This window comes from Macrotis lagotis, chromosome 5 (genome assembly GCF_037893015.1).
Source record: "Macrotis lagotis isolate mMagLag1 chromosome 5, bilby.v1.9.chrom.fasta, whole genome shotgun sequence".
In the NCBI taxonomy this organism is placed as follows: domain Eukaryota; kingdom Metazoa; phylum Chordata; class Mammalia; order Peramelemorphia; family Peramelidae; genus Macrotis; species Macrotis lagotis.
Window position 1 is genome coordinate 155510982 of NC_133662.1, and position 22568 is coordinate 155533549.

The 22568-nt window shown below is 32.5% G+C and overlaps 1 protein-coding gene across 15 annotated transcripts in view; it reads right to left on the minus strand.

Annotated features, from left to right (window-relative positions):
• Positions 1 to 22568, minus strand: part of HIVEP2 (HIVEP zinc finger 2) — a 392429-nt gene that overhangs the window by 39417 nt on the left and 330444 nt on the right. Inside the window, exon 6 of one of the 15 annotated variants that reach the window (XM_074187721.1) lies at positions 8194 to 8267. The exons of 13 other annotated variants lie outside the window; for them this stretch is intronic. The gene's annotated coding sequence lies outside the window, so the exon portion shown is untranslated. Of the gene's footprint in view, positions 1 to 8193; positions 8268 to 14052; positions 14090 to 22568 lie in introns of all 15 variants that reach the window. One more of the 15 variants, XM_074187728.1, reaches the window with a different exon arrangement.

Sequence of the window (22568 nt, forward strand, 5' to 3'; positions counted from 1 at the left end):
AAAGACAATATTAGCACATCATTAAAATATGAAAGATTTTCTTACTAGGTGTTTGTTTATAGTTCTGTTATTCTGAAAAAATAAAAAAAATCAAATGTGTATGCCTCACAAATTCCCAAATATCATTATAACAATTACCATTTCACATACTTTTCTACATGCAAGATAGAAGTCAGGAGTGAGAAAAATTGGATGGTTGTAATATCTTTAAATTCTTGGAATAAAAATTAATTAAAAAAATCTTATGGGAGCTTTTACAGTTTTTCTTAAGGTGCCTCTTGTTTGGGGATATATTTTTACTCTTTTTGAGGTGGTTTACAAATACCTCATTTGATTAATGGTCACATTAGGAATTCAAAGTTAGCACAGACCACCAATTATACCAATCTCAAAAAATTTAGGAATAATTATGTTATTTGTTTTCTGTCTTTCAAGGGTCTATATCTATCATAATCCTATGCTCAGATACATTTGATTAGATAAATTTAGATCACTTTCCCTGTCTTCTAATAGGTATAAAATTATAAAAACAAACATGAGAGAAATTTTCAAACAAAAAACCCAAAATAACAGAGATGGAAAATTTTACTTCATGACTTCAAGAATCTTTAATTTCCTGGGTTGAATATTGAAACCTTCCCTCCATCAATGCAGTTCCAAATTAATCTAATAGATGATTTTCATTGGCTGTTACAGTCAAAAAAATTCATCTCCCTTTAGAGAAGAGCCTCCTTGACAAATATGCTTGGCTGGGAGGAGGAGACAGGCTCACAATGGCAGACACAGTCTGTCATTAGATCATACTCAAAGACTATATAAATTAGAAGCACTTCACAGTGTTTCTATAATTTTAGAATAATCTTCATGAACCCAAGTATTGCTATAATTTACATGAGATATCTGAGTATGTAATGAATAATAGCAATTTAATTCATTGAAATGCCTCTTTTTTTGGAGATAAACAAAAATTAAATAATTTTTGACAGTGTCATGATATATACAGTGAAGAAACTTTTGATCACATTCAAAATGAAAAGTTATCTGAATTTATTTGAGAGACATGAAAAGACCAAAATATTTTTCTGGAAGCAAACTAAACATGGTTTTGAACAACCCCAGGGAACTGTTTTTCTCTATAACGACATCTATGGGGAAATTTGGGGATACATAGTCAAATAGGCAAAGATAACTATTATCATGCCTACAATAACTGTCTCAGGAGCATATGTGATAGGATATTATACCTTTTGCCTCTATTTCTGTTGTCATCATACTCTGGGAGTTGAAAATGTTTCCTTTCTATCATGACAAGCATTCATTAAGTTAGAAAATGATACAGACTCTCCCACAGAGTCAAAAGGGAAGAAAAGTGGTTATTACCTAAAAACATGACTTGTCCCATTCCTTGGTCTCACACCAAATTGCTGTTATTTGGAAATCCAGTTGAATAATTCTTACAGAAAGGTACAAGGAAGAACATGATGAAATATCTCTTTGGCATATCAACCTTAAGATGGGTCTCTTCATAGTGGGAAGTGCTAATAAAGTTATTTAGACTTAGAGAAAAGTGGTCATAAGAAGATAGCTGATGATTTTGTTCTGAATGAGCAATATAACTTGTTTCTAATTGATTTTTTTGATCATTTGAATGAAGGATTGTATTAATTCAAGTTGTTGTCCATCTGGGAACTTTTCATAAACCTAGAAATTCTTTAGGAAAACAGTGTCTCAAGGGGAAAAATATACCTCAGGAAAAAAGAGTGGTGGGAATACTCAAGTGAGCATGAAAACTCTTAATAATAATGGTTCAGGATGACTCTTAAAACCAAACCATACTCTTTTGTTTTCATACATTAAATAATAAAAGACAGACAATTAGAATGGCACTGAAATTTTCTTTTTTAATAAAGGTTGACTGTGGTGTAGTTATGAATCTTGCTATATTAAGTATCATAAATTCTAAGAGGTGTAGTTTTCTAATATCTGCAAAATGTCACAAGTTAGTTAAGATACTTTGAGGAAAAATAGAAATCTAAGAGCAATGTTACTTTAATAATGACCTTTGCCCTGGAATTATCCACTCAGAAATACATTTCCTACCTCACTACCTCTTATGGTATAGATATTTGAAGGGGGAAAAAAAGCAAAAAAAAATCATCAGTTAAAGAGTTCCACTCAATACACTTATTTCTATAAGATGGGGGGGGGAACCCAAACTATCTGAGAATGAAATTTATCTTAAATTATTAATATTTTTGATTTACTTTCAGGATTGGCTGCAATGTTATATGTATATGAAATAAGATATCTAAGAATATCTGAGAGGTTTTGTGATGCTGCAGTTAGGAAAAGAAATGTGCAGAGAGGTGAATCATTGGAACAGGTTAGATAAGAAAACAGTAGTAAATAACAATAATAATCTACTGTTTATTAAACCCAAAGACTCCAGCTTCTGGATTAAGAGCTCACTATCTGACAAAAACTGCTGGGAAAAAATAGAAAATAGTATGGCAAAACCTAGGTACAGACCAACATCTCATACCATATACCAAGATAAGGTCAAACTGGGTGCCTAGTTTAGACATAAATGATGATAGCATAAGTCAATCAGAATCATTTACTTATCAGATTTATGGAGAAAGAGATAATTTATGACCAAATAAAAGATAGAGAATATTAATCAAAAATGAATAGTTGCTGTTACATTATATTAAAATGTTTTTGCCCAAACAAAACCAATGTAACCAATATTAGAAGGAGAGCAGAAAGCTGGGAACCAATTTTAGAACCACTGTTTCTGATAAAGGAATCATTTCTAAAATAGACAGATAACTGAGTCAAATTAATTTGAATTCAAATCATTTCCCAATTGATAAAGTCAAAAGCTATAAACAATTTTCAGATAAAGAAATTAAAGTTCTCTATAGTTATATATAAAAATATTCTAAATCACTCTTAATTAAAAGGAATGCAAATTAAAACTCTGAGGTACCAACTCACACAAATCAGATTGAATAATATGACAGAAAATATTGGAGGGGACTAAGGAAAACTGGAATACTACTGTAATATTGGTTGAGTTGTGAATTGATCCAACCATCCTGAAGAGCAATTTCAAACTATGCTCATGGTACTATAAAATTGTGCATAATCTTTGATCCAGCATTACCACTGTTAGGTTTGTATCTCAAATAGTTCATAAAAAGGGGAAAAGGACTCACATGTATAAAAATATTTATAGCAGCTTTTTATAGTGGCAAAAAATTGGAAATGCTCATCAATTGAGAATGACTGAGCAAGTTGTGATATAGGAATATCATGGACTACTATAAGAAATGATGAGCAGGCAGATATAAAAAAATTCTAGAAAGACTTATATGAACGGATGTTGAGTAAAGTCATCAGAACCAAGAGCACATTATACACAATGATAGCAACACTGTGCAATGATCAACTGTGATAGACAGCTCTTCTCAGCAATACAGTGATTAAAGACAATACTAAAAATCTTATGACGAAAAATGTCATCAACATCCAGATAAAAAACTATGGAGTCTGAATACAAATCAAAGAATAATATTTTTTACTTTTTTTATCAGTTTTTTGTTCCTTGTGGTTTTCCCCTTTTGTTCTGATTCTTCTTTCACAACATAACTAATGTAAAAATATGTTTAACATGATTTTGTTGTATAGCCTAAATAAGATTGCTTGCTGTCTTGTGGAGGATAGAGGAAAGGAAGAAAGGGAGGAAATTTTACAAAAATGGATGTTGAAAACTATCTTCACATATAATTGAAAAGAATACTATTAAGATTAAAAAAAAACAACAAATGTTAACTCCAGATGGCAGAGAGAAGAAGGACCATTTGCTACATCTTTCTTTAGGTCTCTTCCCAAAGACTTCCTGGAACCACACATATGTATTCACCAAGAAGATCTGAAATTAGGTATATGTCCCCAAAAATGTGTGGAGCCAATTCTATAAGATTTTAAGTAGAAATGCAGAGTTACATTCAGCATTTTCTCCACAAAAGTGAAGTCATATCTTTCTCCATAAAATAAGCAGCATGAAAAATGTCCTACTCTTTTTAAAATCTGACTGCACTCATAGTGGAAAAAAAAGGAATTCCATGTCAAATTTAATTTCAAAAACATACTAAAATTGTGTTTCTTGGTTATTAACGTTTTATTTTCCTATTAACAATAGAATAATACCTTTCTGCCTTTGACAAAGCCATAGGCATTCCCGAAAAATATATGGAACATTAAAAAAGCAAATGAGATTTGAATAGATGGTGAAATGCCATTGGTGTGAATTAATTATGACTCATTATTCCTCAATGCACAAGCAGACTTCTCCTAAAGGATCAATTCAATAAACATTTATTAAGTACATTCTGAATGCAAAGGATTATACAAGGAATTTGGTAAAATACAAAGCTTAGAATTGACTTGGTCCTTATCCCTCCCTGTCCTCTCTCCTGCCAGGGAGCTCCCTTTCTACAAAGCAACTCCATCTTTCAAGGAGTCCAAGCTCAAGAAAAACTTTTTCTTATTTTGACCTGACTTAAATTTTATGGGCATATACTCATGGTTCCTAGAAATTACAGGAGACAGAGGCAAAGGAAACAATTGGAAATTAATTCTATCCCCTAAACCTAGAGCTTATGATATTGTTCTAATGGTTTATAAAAAAAGGAAAATCTTCACAGAATGGATCAGATTCTAATAAAGCCCTTTCAAATTTAGAAGACTAAAGCTGTCTATAAGAGGTCTCAGAAGGATCCTCCTTATTTCAAGTTTTGCTAACTCTTTTCAGTCGGTTACTATTTAGGGCTAGAAATAGTTTCTAATGGAGAAAATCTAATTAGGATGTAGTAGTAATGTGACACCTATTAAAAATCCTTTCATTTGACTATGAATCAAAGAATTCAATTATAGGCCAGTCCTTTACTTCATTCAAAACACACCCATCAATCACTCTTATATCACAAAATTTTAAGGGACTGAAAAAAAACAAAAAATCTGTCTTAAGCCAATTGATTTATTAACTGCATACAGCAATATCAATTGGTCCAGTTATGTTATGAATGTGAACCATAAAAGCATGTTACCAACCAAAAGCAGAGAATACATGATAATGAGACCATGCTATCGATGCTAATTCATCTGAACATTCAAAATGCCTGCAAGAATTAATTAGTTTTCTCTATTTTTTTTTCTTTTCTGCACATCACTGTAGCAACATCTTAGGACACCCTGTTCACTTTGAGATGTGAATCATTACAAGCTAGCATGCCCACTTGGTTCCTCAAAAGACACAAAAGGTGTAAAAATAGCTTGTGCAAATGAAGCATGTAAAGCGTCAGCAGCCAGATGAACGTGGGTAGTCAGATAAGGTGCTGCTGCTGCAAAGGGCAAATTATTAAGAGAATACTTGTCTTTGAAAAAAAATAAGCTTTGTTCTTCATGCCTTAAATCAACCATTTGCTGAACTTCAAAATGACACCTGACAAGCTCTTCTCTTCCTTTAAACACAAGATTGATGCAAGCCAAGAAAGTCAAGGTTCCAAGACATTAAAGGTCTTGAAATGTCTTAAAAACTTCAATGTAGAAGATCAATGATGAAGCATAGTCTCCAACTCCTGACAGAAATATGCTAGAATTAAGGTGCAGAATTAGACAATTCTCAATGAAGGAATATGTTTTTTTTTTATTAAGTATATTTGTTATAAGGAAGTTTCTTTTGTCTTTTTTCATGGGATAGAAGGTAGGAAAGATGAAAAAAGAGATTTGTTAATAATTTTTTTAAATGGAGAAGTATGGCAGGGCTTTGATACAATATGGAATGTTACATGCACTTTCAGATGAGGTCATTTTATTGTTAGTTTTACTTAATTGATAGGCTGTTACAAGAGATTTCTCACAGAGTGAGAGCAATCGGTAAATATAATGAAAAAAGAAAATACATCAATATAACTTCAATAAAAGTGAAAATGTGAGCTACATAATTAGTTAGGATCATTTGCTATGTATATATGTGCATATCCATATCCATATCAATATATGCATGAATATGTGTAAATATCTAAACAAACCATCTTAACCTATTTCAATTCATATTCCAAGTTCATTTTTTCACAATATCATATTAACTTTCAAACACACCCCTGAGATGCCAATTTATAGGAATCTTCTACCATGTGAAAGATTGAGCTTCTCAAAAAGTCATGACTTCTATTACCTTTCTACCCAGGAATATCACTACTGTCTGTTTCCAAAAATAATTAGGAAAAAAAGGAAAAGAACCTATATGTTATAAAAAATTTATATCATCTCTCTTTGTGGTAGCAAAGAACTGGAAATAATTGGGATGATCGTCAATTGGGGAATGACTGAACAAGATGTGCTATATGAATGTAATGAAATACCAATATGCTACAAAAATGATGAACTCCATCTTAGAAAAACATGAATAGACTTACAGAAAATAATGCAAAGCAAAAGGAGCAGAACTAAGTGAACATTGTAGACAGTAATAGCAATAGTTTTTAAGAACAACTTTGAGTGATTAAGTCATTTTGATTATTATAAATAACCAAATTAACTCTAAAGGAACTGTGAAGGAAACTGTGATCTGCATTCAGTGAAAAATTTGATAAAGAGAAATATGTACATAATTATTTTGGACATACACAAACATATATGCATAGATATACACATTTGCATATATATATATATATATGCATATATTTGTGTGAAATACTAGCCATCTTTGAAGGGAGGGGGGAAAAAGGAAAAATGTTTCCTGATAATTATATATTCAAAAGGAATAGCAAGTTGTACATAATAGATTTTACGTTTCATGTGCAAACATCTTTTTTCTTTTCTGTCTTATGAAAATATTTTATTTTTTAAGTTCAGAATAAAATGAATACTTTTTTTGAAATCACAACTTCTTTGTAAGTATATTTCTGCTATCAAAGTATTATGACAGGGAGAGGCAGACTGGTACAGAGGAGAGATGACCTCCAAGCCAGGAAAATGTGAGTTCAATCCCTATCTCTGCTGTGTAATGGCTGTTTGCAAGTCAGTTTAGTTCTCAGGACAACTTTCTAAGTCACTAAGTTATAAAGAAGGGACCATTCTATACTGCTAAAGAGTTTCTGAATCTTAGAATCCATTATATCAACCCATTCACAGGTTCAGTGCTCTGGCGGGATAAAGATTTCCAAAGTTAAATATCCTCAGTTTGACATGGATTCAACCATTCTGCTACAGTCTTCAATTTACAAAATGGAATATAAAAGGGATTCTAAAATTCATTCTTATTTTCTTTATATGGCATACAAAAATAAAGACCTTTAGATAATCATCTCTGAAAAAAAATTTTTGTCCCAATGCTTAAGTGAATTTATGAGCTTCACTTTTTCCACTTATGAGAAAAGAAAGCTTTTTTTTTTCCCTGTAAATAGCCTATGGGTGTGCAAAATGGCAGTACATGTGCTAATGTTCCACAGAAAACAACAGTTCACTTAAAATACATTTGAACTAACAATGGAGTAGAATAAAGAGGAAACACCTTTTATTTCTTTAAATTTGCATTCAGATGGCTATATTTATAAGTAATCATCATGCAATGAAGCCATAGTTAACACCATCAATAAATCAAGACTAGGTGTTATTAAGTATTAAACAAGTTTCCAAAATTACTTAAATACCAAATTATGAGATTAAAATTATCTAGCATTGTTTTACAGTAAAAAGTTAAAAGCAAGTTGACAACTTTATAAAAAACAAATCCATTGTCCAACCAAATTGTAGGATCACAAAATAGATAGTTTTGTGTTATTCTCTAAGCTATTTCCCCCTATTAGTCTAGCAAGTTCTGACAGGTCTTACAAATTGACCTCCCCATTTCTCACCCAAGAAACTCCTCCAGACTGGGAATTTTCATTGCTTGTTTTCCTCCTCTTTTCTACTTCCTGACTTTCCTGGCTTCCTTCAAGTCCCCACTAAAATTTTGATTCGATAAGAAAGGCTCTCCTTAGTTGTCCTCAATGCTAGTACCTTCCAGCTATTGATTATTATCAATTTATCATATTTACACAAGTTCTTTAATAGGGCTGCATTTTTTGCCTTTCTTAATATTCCAAGTAGTCTTAATAAATTATAATTGACTGAACAACTTACTTGAAAGCTAGGAAAGTTTCGAGAATGGATGGGCCTGGGTGCAGGAGTGTACTGGAATCAGGTCAAACGAGTGCCTAAAAAATGATTTAAATTTTCAGTGTGAGCATTTGCATCTCAGAAATGTGTAGCAAATGCTACAAATCAGAGCTTAATTATCTGGACTTGAGAAAGTGATGGAGAAAATATCAATATACAAATTAAACTTTAGAATATCCTATTTTTTTCCCAGATAAGGTATAGCTAAACATTTCTTAGCATATCACTGAGTTTGGAGATACTGAGTCTGGGCTAGAACAGACTCATTAAATTTACAAAGGTTTATTACTGGAAGGTTAGTCAAAAGGAAATTACTTATTTGGGCAATAATAACTAATGAAGATTAATTTCCTGAAGTACAGAATGTCTTTTATTTGCAACGGCAGAAGGAATACCAACATTGATCATTTTTTTTAAATCCTTGAAGTAGCAAAGTATCATTTACTTCTAACAAATTGACTTTCAAGAACTGAGGAAAGTTTATTCATCATCGTTTCTTGTGGTTTTTAAAAATTTATTGGTGTTACATAAGAATTTTTAGATATTTATACCTTATAAAAATAAAACAAGGTAAAATTAAATTATGTATCCATACTTGAAGCTTTTCTAGCTTTGTAGTCAGTTGTTCAGTCAACTATGTATTTTTCCTCATTTCTCTGCAATTGTTTAAACATGTGCATTGCTGGAAGTGTCCTTTGTTATTTCAATTCTCTATGATTCTAAATTATTTTAGTAGGGAAGTTATGGTTTTCCTTAATGTTATTACTCTGTTGGCTGACTTCTACATGAGGTTAATGTTTCATTGTGCATTTCTCTCAGACACATGTAAGCACCTCCCATCATTCATTCTGGGTTGAGGTTAAATAAATGTACAGCAGATCAGGAATAGTGCAGGCTAGCAGATAAGAACCCTAAGTACACTAGAACCAAAAGCAACATTCCTGGAAAAAAATATTTCACTTGAAAACATAAAGCTGAAATCACTAAGACTATAATAAATTCAGAAAATAGACCTGAAAGCAGAATACAAGGAGAAATCATGAAATGCTGGAGGAGAGTACCATAGAAATCACTTAGTTTTGTGCTCTCATTTTATAGGTTAGGATTTGTTAAACCTATATTACACAAAAAGATGTCTAAAAACAGGATAGTGAAGAGGCATTAATATTCTTATTAGTTTCTTTGAGATGGGGTAGTAATGTGAAAGATGAAGTGTCAGCCTCAGGGTCAATAAGAAAGTTTCAGATTCCATTTCTGATAAATAGTTGATGAGTGATCATGGACAAGTCATTTAACTAAAAATAAACTTTGTCAACTTTGCTATTTTGCCTAACAAAGTAAAAAAAAAATCCCTCCAGAAATTTGCCAGTACAACTAATTCAATCAGCAAGAAGGAGAAGGAGAAGGAGAATGGGTCTAATAAATTCAGGGAAATCAAGTTTAACCCTGTATTGTCACAAAGGTCTTGAGCATCACCTTCAAGTAGGTCCTTTCATACATCAAGGGCATCTACATGGCACAATGAATAGAGTACTGGACTTGGAGTCAGGAGGACAGGAATTCAAATCCTGTCTCAGACACTTGACACTTATTAACTGTGTGCCCTTGGGCAAATCACTTAGCCCTGTTTGCCTGGCATCCAGGACCAGCTCTATCTGTTCTGATTCATATCTAGTCCTTGGCCCTAGATGACTCTGGAGGAGAAAGTGAGGCTGGAGACATAGCGTGGCACCCTTCACTCAAATCCAGTCCATGTGCTTGTCATGGTATCACCTCCCTGATATCATAGTCGTCTTCAAAACTGAAGGGCAAATACACACACACACACACACACACACACACACACAAACACACATATTCACAGATCAACCTCTCTGGGACTAGGGATTAAGAAAATTGCAAAACTATCTTATCATCTATTGCTCTGGATAATTCCTATAATTTTCCCATTGCCATGATTCACCTTTTCAAGAATTTCTGAATCGAATTTCTAAAGCCAGGTGATTCAGGTCCCCATTTGAGTAAGTTTAATGACTTTTGCAAATACTATGAACTTTTCCCTTGAGCAGGAAAATCAATCAATAAGCATTTGTTAAGTACCTAATATGTTCTGGGAAGTATTCTAAGCATTAGGGGAAAACAAAGATACGAATGAATGAATGATGGGAGATACTTGCATGTGTCTGAGAAAAATACACAATAAAACATTAACCTCATGTAGAAGTCAGTCAACAGAGTAATAACATTAAGGAAAACCATAACTTCCCTACTAAAAGATATAAATGAAATAGTCCTTGACATCAGTGAGCTAATCATCTCTCAAGGGAAAATAATATTAATCAATCAATAAAGTTTTATTAAGCACCTCCTATGAGGCAAGCACTTATATGCAATAATATACAAAGAGTAAATTCAAGTTAATTTGAAGGGGAAAGCTCCTCCAGTAGGAGAGTCATTAAGAAAGGTCTCATGTATTAAAAAAGGTCTAATGAATCTATAATCATATACTCCTGTGATAATGAAAACAATAAAAAGGCTCTGTGCATTCAAGCTAAGGTTCGATCTACTCAGCCTGTATGGGACCTCCTTCTGCCTCTTCCTAGTAGTGCTGGAGAAGCTATTGACCAGTTCTGCATGATCTAGACCCAGAGAAGGTCACAATCTACTGCCAGCACTGCCTGAAACAGACCCACACAGGTCCAGCTACTCTACCTCTCGAGAACCTGCAGAACCAGGGTTCCTTCCTCAGTACCAAGTATTTCAATACAATCTTAGGCAACTGAAGCAGAAATGGCTAACCTTCCATGGATTATGGAATTAATCTAGTACTTAATCCTATCGGAAGATAATATAACATAAAGAAAGTAAATATTGGGTATTTTGAGAAACTAGACACACTACAGGAGGTATCTAGAAATATCTCATGTAAAAAGACTGATTTCTATCAGACTGGATTTATTAAATGACAAGGATAAAGACTATGACTTTTCAGAAGTTCAGAAAAAACCATTGGAACATCTGGATCCTACACCCTTATTACTGGAGCTCAGGCTTGCATATTTATTAATGTAAGGAAGTCCTGGTCAAGAACCCCCATGCCATTTATCAATGAATATCAATACTATTCTGAAACAAAGTATTGGACAAGTTGTATGGGATACTGGAAGGTTAATTTATTTGCCAGTGTCAAAAGCGTTCTCACTGAGAGATTTTTATCATCATCCTGGTTGTAAATAAAAATTATACTGTCAGAGTTTGATTTAGAGTCAGGAGACCCAAATATGAATTTTGTCTATGATCCTAATTAGTTACATGAGAATGAGCAAGTTGTGTCACCAACTTACTTCTTCATCTATAAAAGAGGATGATACTCCATATACATACTTCTTAACTTTCACTTTAGACATGTTCTTTCTTTTTCTGACCCTCCATAGGACTTTGGTTATGTGTTTATGAGTCCATTTATATTCTGCTCTATATCTTGATTATTGTATATACCTCTCCACATAAGTACATAGTAACTTTAGGTCTTAACTTTCCCCCATATCACATTTAGTTTGAAGACAGAGATTATATCATAATTATCTTTGTTCTGCCATAGTGCTTTCCTTTACTTCTCAATAATGCACATAATATTAATTTACTCAAATGTATATCTCAAAGAATGAAGAGTATGCTGAGCCAAGTCCAAAATTACTTCATTTTTACCTTTAAATTAAATTTAAAATAAAATAATGCAATTCAAAGAGAAATAAGTAAAGATAACTATTCCCCAAGATATAAAATTAAAAATGGAATAACAAATTACCTGATTTCTTAAAGTAATGGTTAAAAGAAGCAAACAATATGTCAGACAAAGCAAATGTCCTTATGAACTATTTATCTACATCTACACAAAAAATTGATAATTTAATTTAAAAAATAAAGTTCCCTAAAGATTACTAGTAATATGCCTAGTATATATAACTTTATCTTTATACAAACTATCAATTGTAAATAGATTTTCACTAACAATGCATTGTTTAAAACTCAAAACAAAGAGAAATAATTAAAACAGCTCATTTCCCATCTATCTAGTGTGTTTTTTTATTATAACATTATTACAGTGATAAACTTTCAAAACAAACATATGAAGGGCAGTTCATAACCATCTTCTCAAAGGTAAAGATTAATGTTTTAGTGACATTTGCTGCTGGTAAGCCACTTGGCTCACACTACCAAATTTGCACAAAGAAGACCTGTTCAGATATGGTAATCACATTGCCACAGGCGCTATTTGTCCCTCAGACTGACGTCTTTTTACATTGTTTTGTTAAAGGGCACGGCCAATTTGGTGTCTTATATTATTAAAATCTTATTTTCCTCTTCTTACTATATATCCTCCCTCTTTCCTTTTCTCAATACTTCTTTCCATTTTACTAAACCAGACACGTATCTATTTCATGCCAAAATATCCAGATTATTGATTCTTTAAAAATAGGGGACTCCACATAAATATTTGGAAGAATCAAGACAAACTTCCAAGCAGGTCCATTTCACTTCTATCTTCTAGTGAGAAATATGATACACGACTGTAGTAATGACAATACATTGTGACTTCAGCCTTCATCTTTGACAGTGCTCAAGTTTCGGTGTTGATCTTACTCAGACCCTGATACCAGAGTGCATAAATAATATCATGATCCCTCTTCCCAAGTTCCTCTTACTCTGCTGTGCCAAGTTTAAAATAGAGAAAGGACAATATTAACTTTTGATCGTGTGTGTGTGTGTGTGTGTGTGTGTGAGAGAGAGAGAGAGAGAGAGAGAGAGAGAGAGAGAGAGAGACCAGAGAAAGAGTGACCTTGCCCAGAGGCAAACTCATCTCTTAAGAGATTCTTCTCCCTTCTATTTCTTCATATCATGATAAATACTATCATATATTTATAGATACTAAATCTCACACAAATGTCATTAGTAATTCCTAGATGTGAACAACAACAACAAAAAATCATTTCTAGATTCTTCCTAAACAAAGACCTGGCACCTACAAAGAAAATTCAATGGAATAACATAAAAATCATTTTATATATGTCTCAAATGAGATCCAATTCATCTTTATCTAAGTAATGATGGACTCAGTAACATTTCCTGGCATCAATATTTTTGACAAAGAATAAAGGTAGGGAAGGTAACACCCTTGTCCTTCTAGGATTTGTACTTGAGTTGTTTTTCCAGTAGTCCTGTTTGCCAGCCCAACAACTTTTGGAAGGGAACTGCCTGAGGGCTAGAGGTATATTGTACATCATAGCTTCAATCAATAACTCATTGTGCATTTGGTAAACATTCATAATGGGTTCAGTAATATAACAGAGAAAAATGAAGAATGAAGCCTTCTAGAACATTCTACTTGAAGCAAATAAGAAATGACTAAAGAAAATACTGGACAGTGTGAAGTACAGTAAAATGGGAAGACAATTCAATTTGGAAGTAGAAGGCTTGAATTTATATTCCAACTATATCACTACTTCCTATGTCACCATAACGGAATAACATACTCTCCCTGGATTTTTTTAAATGCAAAATGAAGAAGTTGAATTAAATAACCTCTAAGGTATCTTGTACCTCGAAATTCTATGTCCTCGGATAATGTTTTAAATACTTGGAAATAGGAAAAACTTTTCTTTTAAAAGATAACTAGTTCACTCAGGGATCAAATGTGTGACTTTTTTCTTAATGTTATTTTCTAATCAAAGTACAATAGTCTTTATCATTGCTAATATCACCTGAGTAAAAAGTGAATCTATTGATATCTTTGAATTTTGACACAAAGGAATATTCACTTGCCTTCCAGATTTGTCCAATGGGATGGAGAGATTGGGATCTATGAAAAGAAGGAAAAGGATATTTAATGCCCTAAAGTTGAGTTCCCCATATAAAAGATCATATTATCACATTGGGAATCTCAGCCTTAATTCATTCAACAATTCTCTTTTGGCTTGTTTTGAAGAGTTGTTCTTAATGGTATATTTGACAGTTATAAGATCAATTTTTCACTATTTTAATCAGTCATTTATGATAACAAATGATGATTACAAACTAATTTTAAGTGCTTGTCTATTCTATGTTTATTTAATGTCAAAAGGTGCCAAATGTTCTACTTAAGTGTGTGATGAAAATGGAGACTATTAACAAAATGCATATATATGTTTATATTTGTGTGTGCATACATATTTACATATGCTATGTGTGTACGTATGCACATACACAAAAGAGTTCACCATGATAATGCTTTTCCTAGATCAAATGGATTCATCTCCTAACAGTGTTTGGAAAGGATGCCTGTAAACAAAGTTACTGGTATCTATTTGAAGTATATAATAACATGTAAATTCTCTGAATGTTACTTCCTTTCCTACTAACTGCAATGATTGCTGAAAAATAACGGATTTTATGAACCTGTCCATATAAAAACGAAATCTTTCTTTTTTTTTAAAAGGTAACATTGGAAACAAAGGTTAATGTGTGGTGTGCATTTCTGTGTGTTTTCTCTAGAGGACTGCATAAGAGTGGAAATGTTGTTGTCAAATTATATTATCTTTAAGACTGTGGTTGTATTTCCAATGACTGTCAAAGCTCAACAGCAGACATGGTAACTGTGTTTGACATTCTCTTGGACCTAGATAAGTTAAATTGGCATGGGTTACATACAAGTGCTGTATTTTAAAAGGGTTAGATGAACAATTCATATCTGTTGAGCATACATCATTGTCTAAACATTAGAGCTAGAACACTGATTTTGCTAAATTTGGGGTTCATTTGATGGGAATGTATTTCATATTTCATATTTGGGTCCATTTGATGGAAATGTATTTCATATTTCAAACCAAACTTAACCTTAATGGTGGGAACTTATATTTCATAAAGAATTTTTAAAAGTTTAAAACAATACCTTTGTGTGATTTTAATGGCCTTGAAAAACATTTTAAATAATGTGCTGATGGGCATTATGGAAATTGATCAAATAAGTACAGTCTAAATTAACCTGTGCATTCTAAATAAAACAATTCAGAGTGTTTGTAATAAAATTATGTGACTATAAATCAAAATTAACTAAATTCTAAAATTATAATGATTGTAATAATTCAGGAAAAATATGGGAAGAGGGAAAAGAGAACGGGGAGGAAGTGAACAAGAATCTTTAAAGTGTCTAATATGTGTCAGGTACTTTACAAAAACTATCTCATTTGATCATCACAACAATCCCTGGGAGAAATGTCCTATTGTGATCCCAATTTGTAATTCAAGAAACTGTAGTGGAGAAACTAAACAATTTGCCTAGAATCATACTGCTGGTAAGTATGAGGACAGATTTAAATTAAGGTCTTTCCAAAATTAGACCAAGCTCTCTAGTAGTGATATTATCTAGCTAAATTGCATATTATTGTTCAACTCTCTTTCTTTCTTTCTTTCTTTCTTTCTTTCTTTCTTTCTTTCTTTCTTTCTTTTTCTCTTTATTTCTTTCTTTCTCCTACTCAAAAGATCAAAAGTTAATATTGTCCTTTCTCTATTTTAAACTTGGCACAGCAAAGAATAAAAGGAACTTGGGAAGAGGGGTCATGATAATTGTTAATGGTCTCCTAATGAATGCTTAACAAACCTAGATATATTAATAGTAAATAAAATAAACAGCCAATCATTATGTTTGCGATTATCTTGAAAATTGTTTATTACAATCAATAGGCCTGCAAAGTTGATTTTTGATCTTTCAAATCTGACTGGCCCTGTATTTATTATCAATCCCACTCCCAATTTCCTACACTTATATCACCAAAAAAAAGATCTTGGATATTTGCCTGAAGTAATTATATTCAGAATTTTTCTTAGTCACAGATTTCTTTCCAAACAAATAGAAAGAATTCAGAGAGGATATGCAAAGCAAATTAAATTTCTTTTAGATCTACCTTTTGATTCTCAATGAATTTTCCCTGACTTCATTTGTCACAGGAACCACATCTTGTTCTCACTGGTGCTTTAGCTCAGTTTTCATAAGTAACACATATCATTGGAATAGATCATCAAGGAAAATAGCATCGTATAAACTTTATCCATGTGCCTTCTTGTAGCAATACATTAAGTATACCACAAGAAAAAAACTTTATAATAACATCAATTAGTTTTACATGATTTTATATTTTGCAAAACAGTTCATATATATATACATATATATGTGTGTGTGTGTGCGTGCACATGTATATGTATATAAAATTGCACATATATACATATATGTATGTTGCAATATAACATGCATATGTGTGCATGTACACATATGCATAGGTACAGATTCCATGAATCCAGCATCAGATGCAATATAATGCAATATAAGCATAATGTATATTTATATATATTTTGTAACAGCAAAGGGCAGATATTTTCATCCCCATTTACAGATGGGGAAATTGATGTTCAAAGGAATCAGGTCTCTTGGCCTGAGTATAGTCCCTCATATCCTATTTCTTTTTTATATACAAAACACTAGCTTGTAAGATAATCTTTAAAAATGAGATAATTTTTCATAAAAATGTTTTATACTGAGGCAAATTGGTGGTGCAGTGGATACTGCTTTATAATTAATTCAACTTGCCATTCCCTATTTCAAATCTGAATCCCCACCCCATGGCCCCAAAGAAGAAACCCCTGCTAAATACTATCAACAATCACTTTTCCATTTTATTCATGGATACAAATTAGTTTTAGCAATTGCCCTTCAAAGATTTCAGTGAAGAAAACAAAATCTACATTACAGATTTCACTTTGTAAGTCCAAAGTGAAATGAAATTGTTACTTATATACACTGGTATTAGTGCTTTATATTTCTTTTCAAGTACCAGCAGAATGATCATCTCATCATGAGACAAAAAACAAAACTTAAAAAAAAAAGAGTTCTGTAATTGCTCTGCCTGTTTCCATGTCAAGAATTGATCTTTAGTATAGTTTTTCTCAAGGACAGGAGAACCAGTATATTGGAATCAGTGTTATTTAATGATATTTATAATGACATCAACAATAAAAGAGATACTCTTTGGATGTGATTGAGCTTTCTAAGGACAGCATTCTGATCACTGAGAGCATATGTTGAAGATAAAGAATGCTGACCATCTGACATTCAAGATATCTCAGAGCAAAAGAGTATGGAAAAATGAAAAGATCAAGCAATATGCTTTAAACAAATGGAAAAAAAAAGAGAGGGGCAGTAAAAATCCATTCACAAGTACCAAATGATGAACCTTCTTCATCTCCACAAAATCTTTACAACATCTTACACAAGCATTGTGAGCATCCTTGGTTTTGCTGAAGGCATAAAAGTAGAGTCTGTTGGATTTTTTGTTTGTTTTTTTTTGCAAAGCAGAGGGAGAAGTTAAAAGGAAAACAGATTATTCTCAGAAAAGGAAATTTGAGAGTTCATGATCATTGAAGTGACACATTTGTGCATGTAGCAAAATTTGAGTGAATTACCCACTTTGAGTGTAGCTGGGGTGGAATACAGTCATAGGAAATGAAAAAAAAAATGAGGAATTGTGATGTTAGAGCATTTGGAGTAGTATTAATGAACATGTTGAAGTCCCCTAGTATAAGTGTAAGAATTAAGAAAAAAAAGAAAGACTATGTACAAAGCACTAAACTCATTGAGGAAGTGAGGGAAATGCCCTAGAAATTAGAAGACAACAGTTAAGAGATTTTGATCAACATATCTTGGAAATATACTAAAAGGGAAAAGAAGACAGGACTGAATTGTACTTGTAAAATTAGAGAGAAGTTTCAATATTCTCAAATTGCTTAACACTGAAAAAGCCCAATGATCTGAAAGTAATATTTTCTTTGTGAGTATATATGGCTACAAATAATAAGATTCCAGGTCAGAAGAATTTAAATAACCGAAAGAGTGGTGAAGAGATCCATGAAGGTGCAAAAATCCTGCAGTATCTTCACTGATCTGTAGGTGAAAAAATGACATGAAAAAAAGACCCAGAGAGAGAGAAAGAGAGACTACCTTGTCAGAAAAATAGAAATCACCAATGCATAGCCTAAGGGGAACTACAACTTCTGAGATTTTAAAGAAAAAAGAAGACAGGGCTGTAATGGCAATACTCTATATATATGCTGTCAGGAGGGTCCATGGGCAAACATGAACAGGCATTTTCCACAATAAAATATGGGGGGGGGATCATGACCTGACTATATTGATAAAATCTTCTATATATATTATTTATATACATTTTATTTATTAAAGAAAATATGAAGTTCACATTTAAGAAACAAAAATACAAGCAATTATTTTGCATTCCCCTAAACAAAGTCTTCCTTTTCTAACTAACAATAAAATTCATTATTCATCAAGTTAGGAAAAAACAAGAAGAAAATCAATTTAATATACAAATCTGGGGGTGGCTAGGTGGCGTAGTGGATAAAGCACCAGCCCTGGAGTCAGGAGTACCTGGATGCAAATCTGGTCTCAGACACTTAATAATTACCTAGCTGTGTGGCCTTGGGCAAGCCACTTAACCCTGTTTGCCTTGCAAAAACCTAAAAAAATAAAATAAAATATACAAATATGTAATGGACACTAATTACTTTATTTTGTAAATTGAATGGACAATTTTTAAGGTTCTTCAATTTGATCTTTCTAGGAAAAAAATATATTTAATAAGAAATGAATAGAAACAACATGAACACTTCACCGAAGAGTTTATATCAAGGGCGGCTAGGTGGCGCAGTGGATAAAGCACCAGCCCTGGAGTCAGGAGTACCTGGATGCAAATCTGGTCTCAGACACTTAATAATTACCTAGCTGTGTGGCCTTGGGCAAGCCACTTAACCTCATTTGCCTTGCAAAAAAAACATAAAAAAAAAGAATTTATATTAACTGGATGTTTTCGTGATAAGCTCAATAGCCACTCTTTTTCTCTGTTACATAACATCAGAGCCCTAGGTATGGATGGATAGGAAATCCATCTAGACTAATTTTCTCATTTTGTACATGGTCAAAGTGAGGCTCATAGAGACTAGGGACTCAACTAAGTTTACAAAAGTATTAAAAGGAAGAGCCAGAATTCAAACTCACATGTAATTTTAAAGGCCTTTCCAATGCACTACACAACCGCCTAAAAATATTTTTAAATCAAATATGATAGTCAATGGCTCAAGTTGAATTTCCAGTCAACTGTCTTCAATACTATCTCTACAAGAACAGAAAAAATGTTCCTTCTGTGAAGTCAAGTAAAAATGTGTAAAGAGGAGCACAGAAACAAACAAATAAATTAAATACTACAGTAAATCATTCCCATCTCACTCATCTGACTCACATCAAGCAAGGCTCTTAGATCTACTTTCTCTTCTATTTCTAAATCTGTTCTGGCATATCTCTAATAGTGAATGTGACATAAGAAGTATGGTTACAAGCACACCTAGGTTCTAATCTTAGTCCTTTTAGCTGTCATGGTGGCTATATTTTCAAACCTTTTTCCATCTACACATACAATCCAACTCAGCTTGTATTTCAACTGCAAGTTATCCTAGAAAGATTAAAACTTTTAGAATGATGAAAAAAGAGGTGAGGGAAAGGGTCAAATCACTGCAAATTCTTTATTAGAAGAGACAAAAGAATTTCTACCAATGAAGCAACAGATAAATATTTTTAAAACTTATAGCATCACTTTCCCTCTAAAGAAACTCATTTTCTTTTCTTTTCTTTCTTTCTCATATGTGGGTAGGCTACAAAACAAAACCAATGCCTCCTCTTTTCCACTTTAAAATGGCACTGGACTAGGAGTTAATAGGACTAGATTGAATGTTGAGATCCCTCACTAACCATGTAACCATAGGAAAATAGCTTAATTTCTCTAAGTCTTATCTAAATAATGGGAATAGGTGTACCTTAATGATATATCTCACATAAGAGCATTATTAGAATAGAATGAACCAAGTATAGAGTAATTTATAATCACAAGTCAATAAACAAATGTAAAAAATTTGCATTTTCTCATTGAAAGAATAGTTCCAGAAGGCTAGGTGGCGCAGTGGATAGAGCACCGGCCCTGGAGTCAGGAGTACCTGAGTTCAAATTCGACCTCAAACACTTAATAATTACCTAGCTGTGTGGCCTTGGGCAAGCCACTTAACCCCATTACCTTGCAAAAACAAAAACAAAACAAAACAAAACAAAAAAAGAATAGTTCCATTCTCTAAGGAAATGCCTTGTATAGAGTAGGCACTCAGATATTTTTTGATGAATTGATATAATTATTGACTGCTGCTAGTATAATAGCCATTCACTGGACTGGTAAATAATAATGCATGTAGATGCAAGCAAAAATACATACCAAAATAATGTTAATGTATTTTGTTTCCTTATAAAAGTCCCTCCTTTGTATATGTTACGATCATACAATATTCTATTATAAATCCTACCAAAGAAATAACTGTTAGATAATTTTCTGAGTATCAACATCAAGGAAAACATAAAAAGAGGGTGACATTCACTCTCTGTATATGATAGACAATAACGCAAACACTGCAAAGTCCAGTAAAAGGACTAATTCCCTTTAAGATCAAAGATTATCTAGATATTTCTGTTTATAAGCAAATATTGGGCTTTTTTGGGATATTGCTGTTTTTTATATGCTGACTGTCTAAAATTCTGAGTTATATGTTAATGAGGTATAGGCTCTCACAAAAGATTTAATCCGAATAACTACAGAGGAAAAAATTAAGTGAATGAATGAATATTGCCCAGAGAATGACATTCAGGTAGATGTAAAAACCATTTAAATTATCTATCAGTATATAGCTCTTGGACAGGAATGGCAGATAAACCGAACTGAATTCAAAATTCAATAGGAGGGAGAATAACTAGATTGCATTTGACAAGTCATGCGATTCTGCCAATGACCCCAAGTTGTTCTTAACTGCAAAACTCATCATTTTTAACACTAATATTTTTCTCTCTGATGAGACATAGCTTTAAATCATGAAATAATATAATGTCAGAGAAATCCGATTTTCAACTTACTCAAAATTGAACAAAGGTACTCATAGAATGTATAAGTAGGGTGTAGCATATTCAAGCTTGTGGACAAACACTTGTCACGACATGTATAACCAAAAAATAAAAAAGAAAGGAGAACAGACTTATATAATGCCATACGGACAGCCCGAGTATCATCCTGGTATCTTTTAAAAAATCAGAATAAGTCTTAAGTGCATTAAGTACATAAATCTTCTATGGAAAATTTACTTTAAAAATATGACATTAAATCAAGGATAAGAAACACATGGTATATGAAAGTAAGACTGGACAAGTGAGTACAATAGTGATAGAAGTACCACATCAATGAAGTCACTAAGCCATTAAAGTCTCAAATGAAATATTCTTCCTACACAAAATTCAAGGATCCAGTAAAGATGCTGTAAAAAAATAAATTTTTAAAATAACCCCTCATGGAAACTGATCTAGGAGGGAACCCATCCTTGCTATGATCAATCACATTGCCTCGTTGTGGGTAGAAGAGCTGGAATAAGCAACTGGAATAAGCAAGTTGGAATAAGCAACACTTTGAGAGAGGTTTTTCTTCCTTATGAGGGTAACTATATGATTCTTATTTGTACTACCTTCAAAATTTAGAGAAAACTATAAACTGCTTTAAGGAAATCACCACCTTTCCCTATGTAGAATTTTTTGAAGATAAATTATCATATAGAGTTTTTACAACAAGAATGTACAATATAAAGAAAGATAGTATTGTCTGAAAACTAGTACCACATGGTGGTATTTATTATATTATTATTATATGGTGGTCTTTACATAACTGAACTGCCCTTTGAAAATGAAAGGTAATCCTGCTAGTAATTGCTTATGAACAAATGAAAAACTATTTTTGAATAGTAAGAGGTAAATGCCAACTCTAGTAACCATATATATACATATATATATATATATATATATGTATATATATACACATACATACATACATACATATACACATATAGGCAAATAGTGTGTTTTTTATCTGAATTCATCTTTCTTATCTATCGATATTTATCTAGTATGTTCCAAATTATTTTCATATTTGCCTACCCACCCCACCCCCAGTCTGTGGGCTCATTGTGAGTAAAAACTGTTTTTACCTTTCTCTTTATCTCTAGCACTTAGCATACTGTCTGAAACATAGTAATCATTTAATAAATGCTTTCTGACTAACTGCCTGACTGAAAAAGAAGGTATGTGGCGAGTTAGAATGTTCCATTGTGGCTATTAATGGATTTCTGTTATCATCTTTCTGTGTGAATGTCAAACATTTCAACGG